The sequence below is a fragment of the Nerophis ophidion genome, linkage group LG28 (assembly GCF_033978795.1).
Source record: "Nerophis ophidion isolate RoL-2023_Sa linkage group LG28, RoL_Noph_v1.0, whole genome shotgun sequence".
Classification (NCBI taxonomy): domain Eukaryota; kingdom Metazoa; phylum Chordata; class Actinopteri; order Syngnathiformes; family Syngnathidae; genus Nerophis; species Nerophis ophidion.
This window is the reverse complement of record NC_084638.1, coordinates 7,882,586-7,900,795: the sequence shown is the minus strand read 5'-3', so window position 1 is coordinate 7,900,795 and position 18,210 is coordinate 7,882,586. Positions and strand designations below refer to the sequence as shown.

At 46.3% G+C, this 18,210-nt stretch overlaps 1 protein-coding gene and 1 long non-coding RNA gene across 2 annotated transcripts in view; one reads left to right on the top strand and one right to left on the bottom strand.

Annotated features, from left to right (window-relative positions):
- LOC133545032 (zinc finger SWIM domain-containing protein 5-like) overlaps window positions 1-18,210 on the top strand; it is a 108,272-nt gene that overhangs the window by 45,573 nt on the left and 44,489 nt on the right. The gene's annotated exons all lie outside the window — the stretch shown is intronic.
- On the bottom strand, window positions 14,797-17,785 carry LOC133545217 (uncharacterized). Its single transcript, XR_009804759.1, has 2 exons — window positions 17,582-17,785; window positions 14,797-15,806 (listed from the first exon to the last, which is right to left on the bottom strand). It is a non-coding gene; the product is annotated as an uncharacterized LOC133545217 (long non-coding RNA).

Below are 18,210 nucleotides of genomic sequence, written 5' to 3'. Positions count from 1 at the left end.
ACTTATTTCATATGTTGACGAGAAGGGGAGCACTTCACATTTTTACACACACTTGTTATTTCATATGTTGACTACAAGGGGAGCACATTTAAAAGCGACACACAGTCAATTTAAAGAGTCCCTCCTTTTTGGGTACCACCCTCATTTTGACCAGCAGGGGTGCAAATGAGACATTGTCTATTAGATGCAATGTTATTGGGACCATGATTTATGTCATCACTTCTTCACACCTCCTCATATGGAAGATACTTTTCCTTCTTCATGTCTCAAGAAGGGCAGGAATACAAGAACACACACTGAACTGAGTCATTAAAACAATGCACGAAGTCTAGGAACTGAGTGGTATTAAACAAGAACGACTGGCGGTCTGCAGCATTATTTGCCAATATTAGCATTTCAAATATCTGCTCCTCATTTGTTCATTTAATGACTTCTGGCTGCACTTGGGCACAACTTCCCCCTCCTCCCCTGAACCCCTGCTGGCTCGCACTCTCACTGAGCATCAATGCTTTGCCCCATTTGACAAGCTTTTATTATTATCAGCCTATTTTGTGGGTTGAGATGAGGTGGTTCGGGCATCTGGTCAGGATGCCACCCGAATGCCTCCCTAGGGAGGTGTTTAGGGCACGTATGACAGGTACGAGGCCACGGGGAAGAATCAGGACACATGTTGGGAAGACTATGTCTCCCGGCTGGCCTGGGAATGCTTTGGGATCCCCCAGGAGGAAGTTGCCAATGTTGCTCTGGAGAGGAAGGTCTGGGGGTCTCTGCTGGAGCTGATGTCCCCGCGACCCGATTCCGGATAAGTGGTTGAAGATGAATGAATGGAAGTTTGTTTTTTTCTCTCTGCCGAACACATTTTTCAAACTGCGGGTGAAGTGTCTGCTAAAGAAAGCCCGCGCCGGTACCCAGTACCATGACAGATATGCGACCACACCGTCCGAGAGAGGAGAGGTTTAGAGCCGGGTCGCGGCACGACGATGACAAGCTTTTATTATTATCAGCCTATTTTGTGGGTTGAGATGAGGTGGTTCGGGCATCTGGTCAGGATGCCACCCGAATGCCTCCCTAGGGAGGTGTTTAGGGCACGTCCAACCGGTACGAGGCCACGGGGAAGAGCCAGGACACACGTTGGGTAGACTATGTCTCCCGCCTGGCCTGGGAACGCCTCGGGATCCCCCGGGAAGAGCTAGACGAAAGTGGTTGGGGAGAGGGAAGTCTGGGCTACTCTGCTTTGGCGGCTCCCCCCGCAAACCCGACCTCGGATAGCCGGAAGAAAACGGACTGATGGATGGATGGATAGTTTTTCATTATTGGAATTACTGATGCAAATTTTTGGCCAATAATTCCGGGCCGCCAATCATATCAGGCATCCCTAGCAATTACCCGACTGTATTATTTCCAGTCTTAGTTTGAGTCGTGAAGGACGTCAGCCGGTGATTGAGCGACGCCTCTTCTGCCCGAGTGGTCACGGTGGAGCGTGCTGCGGGTTTCGACTCATTGATTATAGTTTTTACACAATCATTGCCCACTTCAGGACTTCAAGACCGGCGCCTTGATTGCTGGGATCCATGCTCAAGTCCAGGACATCTGTCTCCCCCCCATGGCACTGTCGGACAGGGGCACGGAACACTTGCCTGCGTCCGCACTCCTTGTCTTCTTCGCGGTCTTACTAACTCCCAGTTTCCCCCTTCGCACTGTTACTGAGAACAAGCATGCGTGTGAGGAATGCAAACACACACACACACACACACACACACACACATTCCTACACATGCACACACACATTCCCTGTGCCCTGCCAGCTTTGCAGGTCATTGTGTTTGGCACGTGGCCACCATCTTGCTTAGTTACACATTGACTCGCACTCGCCCCCTGCCTGACTCCTGCCTTGGCAGACAGCTCCTGCTGAGTAAGGCGGGCGGCATTCTCCTCCTTCCCTTTTTTACTCTCGCTCTCCTTCCGACGTGGACTCTCCTTCTCTTCGCCTTTTGTCTTTACGAACGTGAATATCTATCCATTCATCCAGCTTCTTCCGCTTATCCGAGGTCGGGTCGCGGGGGCAGCAGCTTAAGCAGGGAAGCCCGGACTTCCCTCTCCCCAGCCATTTCAGCTTCTCCCGGGGGATCCCGAGGCGTTCCCAACATGTCCTGGGTCTTCCCCGTGGCTTCCTGCCGGTCGGATATGCCCGAAACGCCTCCCTGGGGAGGTGTTTGAGTGGCATCCTGACCAGATCCCCGAACCACCTCATCTGGCCCCTCGCCATGTGGAGGAGCAGTGGCTTTACTTTGAGCTCCTCCCGGATGGCAGAGCTTCTCACCCTATCTCTAAGGGAGAGACCCAAACTGATTTGGCCCGCTTGTACCCGTGATCTTTTCCTTTCAGTCATGACCCAAAGCTCATGACCATAGGTGAGAATGGGAACGTAGATGGACCGGTAAATTGGGAGCTTTGCCTTCCGGCTCAGTTCCTTCACCACAACGGATCGATACAGTGTCCGCATTACTGAAGACGCTGCACCGATCCGCCTGTCCACCTCATGATCCACTCTTCCCTCACTTGTGAAAAAGACTCCTAGGTACTTGAACTCCTCCACTTGGGACAGGGTCTCCTCCCCAACCCGGAAATGGCACTCCGCCCTTTTCCGGGCGAGAACCATGGACTCTTACTTGGAGGTGCTGATTCTCATTCCGGTCGCTTCACACTCGGCTGCGAACCGATCCAGTGAGAGCTGGAGATCCTGGCCAGATGAAGGCATCAGGACCACGTCATCTGCAAAAAGCTTTGACCTAATCCTGCAGCCACCAACCCAGATCCCTTCAACGTCCTGACTGCGCCTAGAAATTCTGTCCATAAAAGTTATGAACAGAATGGGTGACAAAGGGCAGCCTTGGCGGAGTCCAACCCTCACTGGAAACGTGTCCGACTTACTGCCGGCAATGCGGACCAAGCTCTGACACTGATCATACAGGGAACGGACCGCCACAATCAGACAGTCCGATACCCCATACTCTCTGAGCACTCCCCACAGGACTTCCCGAGGTCCATGGTTGAATGCCTTCTCCAAGTCCACAAAGCACATGTAGACTAATTGCTCTCCTTTTTGTCTTCACAAACGTGAATATCAAATCCCTCAATTTGTCCTGGTCAGCCTTTTGCTAAGGCCACGTCTACACTAAGCTGGATAACCCTTTAGACGAATAATTATTTACATGCACGGGCGCTTTGGGAGATCACCCATGAATACCTTAAAGGGGAACATTATCACAGTTTCAAAAGGGTTAAAAACAATAAAAATCAGTTCCCAGCGGCTTGTTTTATTTTTCGAAGTTTTTTTTCAAAATTTTACACCTCCCGGAATATCCCTAAAAAAAGCTTTAAAGTTCTTGATTTTCCCTATTTGCGATGTGACTGTCCATTTCCCTGTGACGTCATACAGTGCTGCCAATACAAACAACATCAATCAATCAATCAATGTTTATTTATATAGCCCTAAATCACTAGTGTCTCAAAGGGCTGCACAAACCACAACACAAACCACAACGACATCCTCAGTAGAGCCCACATAAGGGCAAGAAAAACTCACCCCAGTGGGACGTCAGTGACAGTGACAATGATGACTATGAGAAACCTTGGAGAGGACCGCATATGTGGGCAACCCCCCCGGGCCCCTAGGGGACCGAAAGCAATGGATTTCGAGCGGGTCTAACAGGATAAGTTGACGTACTTCACACAAAACTCACAGCCACAGCAAGATATAGCGACATTAGCTCGGATTCAGACTCGGATTTCAGCGGTTTAAGCGATTCAACAGATTACGCATGTATTGAAACGGATGGTCGGAGTATGGAGACAGATAGCGAAAACGAAATTGAAGAAGAAATTGAAGCTAATGAGCGAATAACTATTGACGCTATTCGGCCATAGCATTGGTGTACCTAATGAAGTGGCCCATAGCATGTCTGCCTTATTAGCATCGGCGGTAAAATGTGCGGACCAAACGATCAGGACTTTCGCATCTTGTGACACTGGAGCGACTTAAATCCGTCGATTGGTAAGTGTTTGTTTCGCATTAAATGTGGGTATCTAGTTTCAAATGTACACACAGCTGGCGTAAATAGCATGTTAGCATTGATTAGCGTAGCATGTTAGCATCGATTAGCTGGCAGTCATGCAGCGACCAAATATGTCTGATTAGCACATAAGTCAACAACATCAACAAAACTCACCTTTGGGATTTCGTTGACTTTATGGTTGCAAATGCATCTGCAGGTTATCCATACATCTCTGTGCCATGTCTGTCTTAGCATCGCCGGTCAAATGTGAAGACACTCTGGTACATTCAATGGGGGTCTGGCGGGAGACACTTTGGTACATTCAATGGGGGTCTGGCGGCAGACACTTTGGCACATTCAATGGGGGTCTGGCGGAAGACACTTTGGTACATTCAATGGGGGTCTGGCGGCAGACACTTTGGTACATTCAATGGGGGTCTGGCGGAAGACACTTTGGCACATTCAATGGGGGTCTGGCGGAAGACACTTTGGTACATTCAATGGGGGTCTGGCGGGAGACACTTTGGTACATTCAATGGGGGTCTGGCGGCAGACACTTTGGTACATTCAATGGGGGTCTGGCGGAAGACACTTTTGGTACATTCAATGGGGGTCTGGCGGCAGACACTCTGGTACGTTCAATGGGGGTCTGGCGGCAGACACTTTGGTACATTCAATGGGGGTCTGGCGGAAGACACTTTGGTACATTCAATGGGGGTCTGGCGGCAGACACTTTGGCACATTCAATGGGGGTCTGGCGGCAGACACTCTGGTACATTCAATGGGGGTCTGGCGGCAGACACTTTGGTACATTCAATGGGGGTCTGGCGGAAGACACTTTGGTACATTCAATGGGGGTCTGGCGGCAGACACTTTGGTACATTCAATGGGGGTCTGGCGGCAGACACTTTGGTACATTCAATGGGGGTCTGGCGGAAGACACTTTGGTACATTCAATGGGGGTCTGGCGGCAGACACTCTGGTACGTTCAATGGGGGTCTGGCGGCAGACACTTTGGTACATTCAATGGGGGTCTGGCGGAAGACACTTTGGTACATTCAATGGGGGTCTGGCGGCAGACACTTTGGCACATTCAATGGGGGTCTGGCGGCAGACACTCTGGTACATTCAATGGGGGTCTGGCGGCAGACACTTTGGTACATTCAATGGGGGTCTGGCGGAAGACACTTTGGTACATTCAATGGGGGTCTGGCGGCAGACACTTTGGTACATTCAATGGGGGTCTGGCGGCAGACACTTTGGTACATTCAATGGGGGTCTGGCGGAAGACACTTTGGTACATTCAATGGGGGTCTGGCGGCAGACACTCTGGTACGTTCAATGGGGGTCTGGCGGCAGACACTTTGGTACATTCAATGGGGGTCTGGCGGAAGACACTTTGGTACATTCAATGGGGGTCTGGCGGCAGACACTTTGGCACATTCAATGGGGGTCTGGCGGCAGACACTCTGGTACATTCAATGGGGGTCTGGCGGCAGACACTTTGGTACATTCAATGGGGGTCTGGCGGCAGACACTCTGGTACATTCAATGGGGGTCTGGCGGCAGACACTTTGGCACATTCAATGGGGGTCTGGCGGCAGACACTTTGGCACATTCAATGGGGGTCTCGCGGCAGACACTCTGGTACATTCAATGGGGGTCTGGCGGCAGACACTTTGGTACATTCAATGGGGGTCTGGCGGAAGATTTCTTGCCGGTGGTGCAACTTGAATCCCTCCCTGTTAGTGTCGTTACACCCTCCGACAACACACCCACCAGGCATGATGTCTCCAAGGTTCCAAAAAATAGTCGAAAAAACGGAAAATAACAGAGCTGAGACCCAATGTTTACAATGGGTTGAAAATGAAAATGGCGGGTGTGTTACCTCGGCGACGTCACATTCTGACGTCATCCCCTCCAGAGCGATAAACAGAAAGGCGTTTAATTCGCCAAAATTCACCCATTTAGAGTTCGGAAATCGGTTAAAAAAATATTTTTTCTGCAACATCAAGGTATATATTGACGCTTGCATAGGTTTGGTGATAATGTTCCCCTTTAAGAGAAAACCATTGCAGCTATTTGGGATACAACACTTCTCGGACGGCAAGAGAACTTTCCAATGTCCGGGTCAGCTGGGATTCGACTTAACGGTACAACCCCAGGCGGTTCGGTGCGGCGTCTTCAGTAATGCGGACGTTGTACCGATCCGTTGTGGTGAAGAAGGAGCTGAGCCGGAAGGCAAAGCTCTCAATTTACCGGTCGATCTACGTTCCCATCCTCACCTATGGTCATGAGCTTTGGGTCATGACCGAAAGGATAAGATCACGGGTACAAGCGGCCCAAATGAGTTTGGGTCTCTCCCTTAAAGATAGGGTGAGAAGCTCTGCCATCCGGGAGGAACTCAAAGTAAAGCCGCTGCTCCTCCACATGGAGAGGAGCCAGATGAGGTGGTTCGGGCATCTGGTCAGGATGCCACCCGAACGCCTCCCTAGGAAGGTGTTTAGGGCACGTCCAACCGGTAGGAGGCCACGGGGAAGACCCAGGACACGTTGGGAAGACTATGTCTCCCGGCTGGCCTGGGAACGCCTCGGGGTCCCCCTGGAAGAGCTAGACGAAGTGGCTGGGGAAAGGGAGGTCTGGGTTTCCCTGCTTGGGTTGTTGCCCCCGCGACCCGACCTCGGATAAGCGGAAGAAGATGGATGGTACAACCCCAGTTGACACCAAACCTAAATGAACCGGATGTGTTTGAGTTGTGCCGCAGAGACGGACCACTGGTATCCGTTTTGAACGCATTACATTCCGGCTGACAAAAGACGGCATGTACGCTGATTTGAATATGCTCTGGTCTTTGAGGGGAAGTGGAAATACAATTTATGGATGATGAAATCATTTTTTTAGCAGAGTTAAAGGTTCCGGGGAGTGTTGGTTGCTCATGTCTTTATGCTCCCGCATGGCTGCGATGTCTCAACGCAGAATTTCGAGGTGTGGCATCAAGGGACTGTAGCCTGAAGCTACGGTGCAGTGTCCTGTTCAGACCCAATCCCCCTCACCCTGACTCACACATACCATATTGCAGCATGAACACTAAGCCCTCTTTCCTTTAGCAGAAGAATAGGACAATATCCCCTTTGAGTTTGGAGTCAAGACTCCAAATTGTTGTTAGTCTAAGGCCTGTGATTGATGGCTGATGTCATCCGCGGAGACGTCTCCCCTGCACCCTCGCACAAGATACACCTAGTGATAACATGGAGGAGAATGAACTTGTTACACCCGACTTGGGCCATGGGGAACTACAGTGGAGGTCAAAAGTCTACGTACACTTGTAAAGAACATGATGTCATGGCTGTCTTGACTTGCCAATCATTAGGGTCCGCCAGGCCCATTGCCAAAGGACTCCACAGGAGTCCTTTGGCAATGGGCCAAGGACCCTATTGAAACTGTAACATTTTATTATTAGGGTCTGCCCTGCCCATGGCAAAGGACTCCACAGGAGTCCTTTGCCATGGGCCAAGGACCCTATTGAATCTGGTGCGTTTTATTAGGGTCCGCCAGGCCCATTGCCAAAGGACTCCACATTGGCAATGGGCCAAGGACCCTATTGAAACTGCTGTGTTTTATTATTATTAGGGTCCGCCCTGCCCATGGCAAAGGACTCCTGTGGAGTCCTTTGCCATGGGCCAAGGACCCTTTTGAAACTGCTGTGTTTTATTATTATTCTGCACCTACGCGCTGTAATTTGACCCCCTTAACATGCTTCAAAACTCACCAAATTTGACACACACGTCGGTATCGCAAACTTTCCCAACATACTAAGCAACCAATCCCCCAAAATGAAAATTGTCTTTTTTGCCTCTTTGAGCTGTAATTTGACCCCCTTAAAATGCTTCAAAGTGCAAGTTAAAGCACTACTATGCAAAGCGAAAGCCATTTATCAACAACATCCAGAAAAAACTATCTGTAATTTCACCCCCTTAACATGCTTTAAAACTCACCAAATTTTACACACACATTAGGACTGGCGAACATTGCCATCTAATAAAAAACCCAAGCCCAAAAATCAAAAGTGCGCTCTTGCGCCACCTAAGAAAAAACATGGACAAAACTGCTTGTAACTTCTGTTAGGAATGTCGTAGAGACATGAATAAAAAACGTATATGTAGGTCTGACTTAGACCAGGGCTTGAGTAGCTGCGGCAGCAGCCAAAGGCGGACCCGACCAACGCTGCTTGCAGCTTTAATTATTTATGTTGCCTTTTAATTGGCTAAAACAGCCCAACTGCCAGAGGTTATTATTGCCTGACAGCGGCCAAGTACAATATCGCATTGAAAGGACAGTGTTTTACACTGGTTGATCGGATGTGTTTGCTGGAGAGCTGCAAATACTACGGCAGAAAACTGGGGAAAACTGGCTTTTTGGTGTGAGAAGCCGATCCGATAAGATACCATTCCATTGTTTCTCTCATACCCACAGCTTTTAATCCTTTTGTTACAGCAGCCGTGTTTCATCCCACTGATAATACAGAAATCTTTCTCACACACACGCTTATTTCCTTTCTGACACAGTTGCAAAAAAAATGCTTAGCGTACTGGATTCTTCCTTTTCTAGACACAATTTGACTTTAAAATAAAGACGGAAAGAAGATACTTAAGACATTTGGGTCAGGTGTATGCAAGAAGGAATCCGTGGCCTCATTGTGGGAAAGCTCCAAAACATTCACACATCATTTTTTACACCAAAATTCATCTATTTATTATTATTAGGTGGAGTCCTTTGCCATGGGCCAAGGACCATATTGAAACTGCTATGTTTTATTATTATTCCGCACCTACGCGCTGTAATTTGACCCCCTTAACATGCTTCAAAGCTCACCAAATTTGACACACACGTCGATATAGCAAACCTTCCCAACATACTAAGCAACCAATCCCCCAAAATGAAAATTGCGCTCTAGCGCCCCCTAGGAAAAAATTACAGACAAAACTGCATGTAACTTCTGTTAGAAATGTCATAGCGACATGAAACAAAAACTCCTATGTAGGTCTGACTTAGACCCAATTTTCATACACTCACTTCTTTCAGCAAAAATCTAGAGGAAGTCGGCAAAAACCCCTTCAATATAAAATGTTCGCAAAAAATGCAATTTTTGCCTCTTTGCGCAGTAATTTGACCCCTTTAAAATGCTTCAAAAGTCACCAAACTTGGCGCACACATAAGGACTGGCGAATATTGCGATTTAATGAAAAAACCAAACCCCAAAACTAAAAATTGCGTTCTAGCGCTATTTTTGAATAAAACACTGAAAAAACTGCTCCTAGGAAGAAAACACAGACAAAATTGCTTGTAACTTCCGGGAGGAATGTCGGAAAGACATGAAACAAAAACCTCTATGTAGGTCTCACTTAGACCTACATTTCATAGATTGACAACACCCAAAAAAAATCAACAAGAAGTTTGCAATCCCCCCTTCAAAATAAAAGTTTGGTAAAAAACGGTCACCTTTCTTCAAACATTATCTCCTCTGAGTCCGTTTGTCGTTTCGGCTTCAAACTCGCACAGGAGAGGGATTGAATCCTTTTGATTAAAACTGTCCAACAAAGTTTTGATTACTGCTCCGGTTTGTATTTTACGTGCCTTCAAAAAACCCCTGCGCAAAGTTTCCTAAAAAAATTCATTTTTGCCTCTTTAAACTGTAATTTGACCCCCTTAAAATGCTTCAAAGTGCAAGTTAAAGCTCTACTATGCAGAGCAAAAGCCATTTATCAACAACATCCAGAATCGCCGATCTGTAATTGCACCCCCTTAACATGCTTCAAAACTCACCAAATTTTACACACACATCAGGACTGGTAAAAAATTGCCATCTAATAAAAAAACAAACCCCAAAAATCACAATTGGACTCTAACTCCCCCTAGGAAAAAAACCCAGGCAAAACTGCTTGTAACGTCTGTTAGGAATGTCGTAGAGACATGGAACAAAAACCTCTATGTAGGTCTGACTAAGATCAGGGCTTGAGAAGCGGCCCCAGCAACCAAAGGCGGACCCGACCAACGCTGCTTGCAGCTTTAATTCTTATTTTTATGTGATGTAGTGATTGGAGCACATACTTGTTGCTCACAAAAAACATTCATGAAGTTTGCTTCTGTTGTGAATTTATTATGGGACATGTGTTTGGGGTCATTGTCCTGTTGGAACACCCAACTGCGCCCAAGACCCAACCTCCGGGCCGATGATTTTAGCTTGCCCTGAACAATTTGGAGCTAATCCTCCTTTTTCATTGTCCCGTTTAAAGCAGCAGTTCCTTTGGCAGCAAAACAGGCCCAGAGCATAATACTACCACCACCATGCTTGACGGTAGGTGCGGTGTTCCTGGGATTAAAGGCCTCACCATTTCTCCTCCAAACATGTTGAGATAAGATGCACAAGTACAACGAAACTTTGTTTTCAGCAATACCCATTCAAGATGAGACAAACAAACAGTATACAGGGTTACGGAACAGGAATGCTGATGGGTCACCACAATGCGCCCCGTAAAAGATGGGGAACAGGTGTGCAGGCTAATTGGGAACAGGTGGGTGCCATGATTGGGTATAAAAACAGCTTCCCCAAAAAATGCTCAGTCTTTCACAAGAAAGGATGGGGCGAGGTACACCCCTTTGTCCACAACTGCGTGAGCAAATAGTCAAACAGTTTAAGAACAACCTTTCTCAAAGTGCAATTGCAAGAAATTGAGGGATTTCAACATCTACGCTCCATAATATCATCAAAAGGTTCAGAGAATCTGGAGAAATCACTCCACGTAAGCGGCATGGCCAGAAACCAACATTAAATGACCGTGACCTTCCATCCCTATCAAAAACCGACATCAATCTCTAAAGGATATCACCACATGGGCTCAGGAACACTTCAGAAAACCACTGTCAGTAACTACAGTTGGTCGCTACATCTGTAAGTGCAAGTTAAAGCTCTACTATGCAAAGCGAAAGCCATTTATCAACAACATCCAGAAACGCCGCCGGCGGTGATGTAACACAGTGGTGAACATGCCCTTTCCCAACTACTTTGGCACGTGTTGCAGCCATGAAATTCTAAGTTAATTATTATTTACAACAACAAAAAATGTTTATGAGTTTGAACATCAAATATGTTGTCTTTGTAGCATATTCAACTGAATATGGCTTGAAAAGGATTTGCAAATCATTGAATTCCGTTTATATTTACATCTAACACAATTTCCCAACTCATATGGAAACGGGGTTTGTAGTTCCTTTCACTGGAACTAAGGGGCCAAGGCCAATTTTTTTTCAAAAAAACCCCACACTATAATTCCTCCTCCACCAAATTTCACACTTGGCACAATGCAGTCCGAAATGTAGCGTTCTCCTGGCAACCTCCAAACCCAGACTTGTCCACCAGATTGCCAGATGGAAAAGTGTGATTCATCACTCCAGATAAGGCGTCCCCTACTGCTCTAGAGTCCGGTAGCGAAAGCCATTTATCAACAACATCCAGAAACGCCGCCGGCGGTGATGTAACACAGTGGTGAACATGCCCTTTCCCAACTACTTTGGCACGTGTTCCAGCCATGAAATTCTAAGTTAATTATTATTTGCAAAAAAAACAACAAAGTTTATGAGTTTGAACATCAAATATGTTGTCTTTGTAGCATATTCAACTGAATATGGCTTGAAAAGGATTTGCAAATCATTGAATTCCGTTTATATTTACATCGAACACAATTTCCCAACTCATATGGAAACGGGGTTTGTAGTTCCTTTCACTGGAACTAAGGGGCCAAGGCCAATTTTTTTTCAAAAAAACCCCACACTATAATTCCTCCTCCACCAAATTTCACACTTGGCACAATGCAGTCCGAAATGTAGCGTTCTCCTGGCAACCTCCAAACCCAGACTTGTCCACCAGATTGCCAGATGGAAAAGTGTGATTCATCACTCCAGATAAGGCGTCCCCTACTGCTCTAGAGTCCGGTAGCGAAAGCCATTTATCAACAACATCCAGAAACGCCGCCGGCGGTGATGTAACACAGTGGTGAACATGCCCTTTCCCAACTACTTTGGCACGTGTTCCAGCCATGAAATTCTAAGTTAATTATTATTTGCAAAAAAAACAACAAAGTTTATGAGTTTGAACATCAAATATGTTGTCTTTGTAGCATATTCAACTGAATATGGGTTGAAAAGGATTTGCAAATCATTGTATTCTGTTTATATTTACATCAAACACAATTTCCCAACTCATATGGAAACGGGGTTTGTAGTTCCTTTCACTGGAACTAAGGGGCCAAGGCCAACTTTAAAAAAAAAACAACCCCACACTATAATTCCTCCTCCACCAAATTTCACACTTGGGACAATGCAGTCCGAAATGTAGCGTTCTCCTGGCAACCTCCAAACCCAGACTTGTCCACCAGATTGCCAGATGGAAAAGTGTGATTCATCACTCCAGATAAGGCGTCCCCTACTGCTCTAGAGTCCGGTAGCGAAAGCCATTTATCAACAACATCCAGAAACGCCGCCGGCGGTGATGTAACACAGTGGTGAACATGCCCTTTCCCAACTACTTTGGCACGTGTTCCAGCCATGAAATTCTAAGTTAATTATTATTTGCAAAAAAAACAACAAAGTTTATGAGTTTGAACATCAAATATGTTGTCTTTGTAGCATATTCAACTGAATATGGGTTGAAAAGGATTTGCAAATCATTATATTCTGTTTATATTTACATCCAACACAATTTCCCAACTCATATGGAAACGGGGTTTGTAGTTCCTTTCACTGGAACTAAGGGGCCAAGGCCAATTTAAAAAAAAAAAAAAAACAACCCCACACTATAATTCCTCCTCCACCAAATTTCACACTTGGGACAATGCAGTCCGAAATGTAGCGTTCTCCTGGCAACCTCCAAACCCAGACTTGTCCACCAGATTGCCAGATGGAAAAGTGTGATTCATCACTCCAGATAAGGCGTCCCCTACTGCTCCAGAGTCCGGTAGCGAAAGCCATTTATCAACAACATCCAGAAACGCCGCCGGCGGTGATGTAACACAGTGGTGAACATGCCCTTTCCCAACTACTTTGGCACGTGTTGCAGCCATGAAATTCGAAGTTAATTATTATTTGCAAAAAAAACAACAAAGTTTATGAGTTTGAACATCAAATATGTTGTCTTTGTAGCATATTCAACTGAATATGGGTTGAAAAGGATTTGCAAATCATTATATTCCGTTTATATTTACATCCAACACAATTTCCCAACTCATATGGAAACGGGGTTTGTAGTTCCTTTCACTGGAACTAAGGGGCCAATGCCAATTTAAAAAAAAAAAAAAAACAACCCCACACTATAATTCCTCCTCCACCAAATTTCGCACTTGGCACAATGCAGTCCGAAATGTAGCGTTCTCCTGGCAACCTCCAAACCCAGACTTGTCCACCAGATTGCCAGATGGAAAAGTGTGATTCATCACTCCAGATAAGGCGTCCCCACTGCTCTAGAGTCCGGTAGCGAAAGCCATTTATCAACAACATCCAGAAACGCCGCCGGCGGTGATATAACACAGTGGTTAACATGCCCTTTCCCAACTACTTTGGCACGTGTTGCAGCCATGAAATTCGAAGTTAATTATTATTTGCACAAAAAAAAATCAAGTTTATGAGTTTGAACATCAAATATGTTGTCTTTGTAGCATATTCAACTGAATATGGGTTGAAAAGGATTTGCAAATCATTGTATTCTGTTTATATTTACATCTAACACAATTTCCCAACTCATATGGAAACGGGGTTTGTAGTTCCTTTCACTGGAACTAAGGGGCCAAGGCCAATTTAAAAAAAAAACAACCCCACACTATAATTCCTCCTCCGCCAAATTTCACACTTGGCACAATGCAGTCCGAAATGTAGCGTTCTCCTGGCAACCTCCAAACCCAGACTTGTCCACCAGATTGCCAGATGGAAAAGTGTGATTCATCACTCCAGATAAGGCGTCCCCTACTGCTCTAGAGTCCGGTAGCGAAAGCCATTTATCAACAACATCCAGAAACGCCGCCGGCGGTGATGTAACACAGTGGTGAACATGCCCTTTCCCAACTACTTTGGCATGTGTTTCAGCCATGAAATTCTAAGTTAATTATTATTTGCAAAAAAACAACAACAAAGTTTATGAGTTTGAAAATCAAATATGTTGTCTTTGTAGCATATTCAACTGAATATGGGTTGAAAAGGATTTGCAAATCATTGTATTCTGTTTATATTTACATCAAACACAATTTCCCAACTCATATGGAAACGGGGTTTGTAGTTCCTTTCACTGGAACTAAGGGGCCAAGGCCAACTTAAAAAAAAAAACAACAACCCCACACTATAATTCCTCCTCCACCAAATTTCACACTTGGGACAATGCAGTCCGAAATGTAGCGTTCTCCTGGCAACCTCCAAACCCAGACTTGTCCACCAGATTGCCAGATGGAAAAGTGTGATTCATCACTCCAGATAAGGCGTCCCCTACTGCTCTAGAGTCCGGTAGCGAAAGCCATTTATCAACAACATCCAGAAACGCCGCCGGCGGTGATGTAACACAGTGGTGAACATGCCCTTTCCCAACTACTTTGGCATGTGTTTCAGCCATGAAATTCGAAGTTAATTATTATTTGCAAAAAAAACAACAAAGTTTATGAGTTTGAACATCAAATATGTTGTCTTTGTAGCATATTCAACTGAATATGGGTTGAAAAGGATTTGCAAATCATTGTATTCTGTTTATATTTACATCGAACACAATTTCCCAACTCATATGGAAACGGGGTTTGTAGTTCCTTTCACTGGAACTAAGGGGCCAAGGCCAACTTAAAAAAAAAAAAAACAACCCCACACTATAATTCCTCCTCCACCAAATTTCACACTTGGCACAATGCAGTCCGAAATGTAGCGTTCTCCTGGCAACCTCCAAACCCAGACTTGTCCACCAGATTGCCAGATGGAAAAGTGTGATTCATCACTCCAGATAAGGCGTCCCCTACTGCCCTAGAGTCCGGTAGCGAAAGCCATTTATCAACAACATCCAGAAACGCCGCCGGCGGTGATGTACATCTAACGCAATTTCCCAACTCATATGGAAACGGGGTTTAGGGAAAAATCTCCATAGCAAAGTACAGATACATATTACAACTTATATTTCGAGATATCTAGCAACAGAGGGAGGGAGTTCGGGGTCATGGTGGTTGGCCGCAGCTCTCAGGCGCGGACCATCCTTTCATCACCATTATGGGATTTTGCTGGGTATTGTGACCAAACAGCTCCATTTTTGTTTGATCTGACCAGAGAACTTTCCACCAGAAGGTCTTTGATGTCAAGAAGTCTCCTCCACGTACGTGAATGTCTTCATCTAATGAATGTTGAGAGGCGGCATTCCGTGTTGTGTTTGTGCACAATGCAGTGTTTGAAGGAAAGACTACTGCCAGGAGCACGCAAACTTAAGTTTGTCAAACAATGCATGCGACAACAAAGGCCAGGCCTTGAGTTCCGGGTTTGTCTCAGTACTCGAGGTGGTTTCTGCCTAACTCCGTAGTCATCCAGCCCCCCCGAGCTTGAGAGTCTGTCAAGTCCCTTTTGTTTGTCGTCGGCAGGATGAAAGGAGGACTATGTTGCAGTGCCACGACCCACCTTTTTTATCTCCCATCTGATGAGCTGAGCCTGTTAAGTGTTGAGCTAAAAGCCGACTTTTCTTTATACCTGTGAAGAGAGAGAGAGAGAGATGCTAAATGTTTGTTTTATTGCCGTGCCAAGGACAAGTAAGCCCGGTCTGTGCCAAGTGGTTCCGCGCCAGCTGGCTGCCACTCACACCTTTGTTGTTTACTTGGGTTTTGTGGTGTGGGGCCTTGATCTCGGGGAGGACTCGAATTGTGAGGCGAGGCGTATGAATACTCGGAAACCAATCACCAGGGCCTGGTTTAGACGGAAAACCAAAAAGAGATCCTGGATAAATAAGTGCCATCCATCTTCTTCCGCTTATCCCAGGCTTCCATCTCCTCAGCTGTTTGGTCCAGTTCTTTCCCGGGGATCCTTAGGCGTTCCCAGGCCAGACATAGTCTTCCCAACGTGTCCTGGGTCTCCCCCGTGCCCTAAACATCTTCCTAGTGAGGCATTCGAGTGGCATCCTGACCAGATGCCCGACCCAAATCATTTAGCTCATACTGGTGTAGTGAGTTAACATTATTCACCCAAGTAATTTTAGTTATTGGAGAGTTTTTTGACCGTTGAGAGGATCCGGTTTGGTGGCTGCAGAATTAGGTCTCTGCTTTTTGCAGATGATGTGGTTCTGGTGGCTTCATCTGACCTGGATCTTCAGCTCTCACTGGATCTGTTCGCAGCCGAGTTTGAGGCAACTGGGATGTGAATCAGCACCTCCGAGTCCGAGTCCATGGTTCTCGCCCGGAAAAGGGTGGAGTACCATTTCTGGGTTGGGGTGGGAGACCCTGATCCAAGTGGAGGAGTTCAAGTACCTCGGAGTCTTGTTCACGAGTGAGGGAAGAGTGGATAGTTGCGCCGTCTTCAGTAATGCGGACGCTGTATCGATCCGTTGTGGTGAAGAAGGAGCTGAGCCGGAAGGTAAAGCTCTCAATTTACCGGTCCATCTACGTTCCCATTCTCACCTATGGTCATGAGCTTTGGGTCCTGTCCAAAAGGACAAGATCACGGGTACAAGCGGCCGAAATGAGTTTCCTCCGCCGGGTGGCGGGTCTCTCCCTTAGAGATAGGGTGAGAAGCTCTGCCATCCGGGAGGAACTCAAAGTAAAGCCGCTGATCCTCCACATGGAGAGGAGCCAGATGAGGTGGTTCGGGCATCTGGTCAGGATGCCACCTGAACGCCTCCCTAGGGAGGTGTTTAGGGCACGTCCAACTGGTAGGAGGCCATGGGAGAGACCCAGGACATGTCGGGATGACTGTCTGCCGGCTGGCCCGGGAACACTTCGGGATCCCCCGGGAAGAGCTGGACAAAGTGGCTGGGGGGAGGGAAGTCTGGGCTTCCCTGCTTAGGCTGCTGCCCTTGCGACCCAACCTCTGATAAGTGGAAGAAGATGGATGGATGGATGAGAGTTTTTAACGCGACACATTTCGGGCGTTGTTGCAATAGTGAGCCACGGATGAGGAGATGCCGCTCCGTTATCGATTGAAGTAAAGTCTGAATGTCATTAAAAGTTAGCTCCGCTTAAACATTTTGATACGGGCCCAGGCCTAAGTACAGTACAGAATTTGGTTCCCTGTTTCAATACCGTCAGACATGTTTTGTTTTTTCCAAGTGTTAAAGAATGTAGGACCAGCTCGGGTTTCCTTTCAAAGTTTGGCAATAGGTTTTTTGTGAATGCCAGAGGGGGAATACCAGGAAGTAAGGACTGACTGTGGAAAACTGGCAGTTTCTCCTATCAACTGCCAAACTCTACAAGTCAGATCTAGATTTTGACGATTGAAGTTGATATTTGACAACAACACAGAGATTAGACACTTACTGGACTTGTTGTCTTTGGAAGCGGACATCGGGAATGCAGGTCTTTAGAAACGCACAAAGCATACAAGTCCTTTTCAATCGTCTCGTTCACGTTCTTTTGTAAGGAGTTTGTCGTGTTTGGTTTCAGTTTTAAGGAATCAGTCCCGACCTGTCTTTTATCTACAACTCTATCGTACGGAGAATGGAAACTCAAGTCCAAACAGAACAAGAGAAATGGAGAGGACGTCATTGGTAGAATAGAAAGCGATAATGCTACGTGGAACATCATAATTCTTGTCACTCAGACCTCGAAAATTCTACCAAACAATGTTGAGAAGAGATTTATTATCACGTTGATGTGCGTTGTGTCACCCCAGGATGCACGAGGACCAAGACAGGCAGGAATTGCAGCTAGGAGCTTGGTTTAATACAAAAAATAAAATAACACCCATACAAAAGGCAAAAGAAAAGAGAAGCTAACACTAGCTAGCATGCAGTCCAAGAGAAGCTAAGGAGCTACTTGGCAAAGATACAAAGACGTAGATAAACCAACGTGATTGTTGCTTGAAGCAAACAACCAATCAAGCCAGAACTGAGGTTGAAGGCAGGCTTAAATACTAAAGCAATAATCAAAACACAGTTGCACGTCGA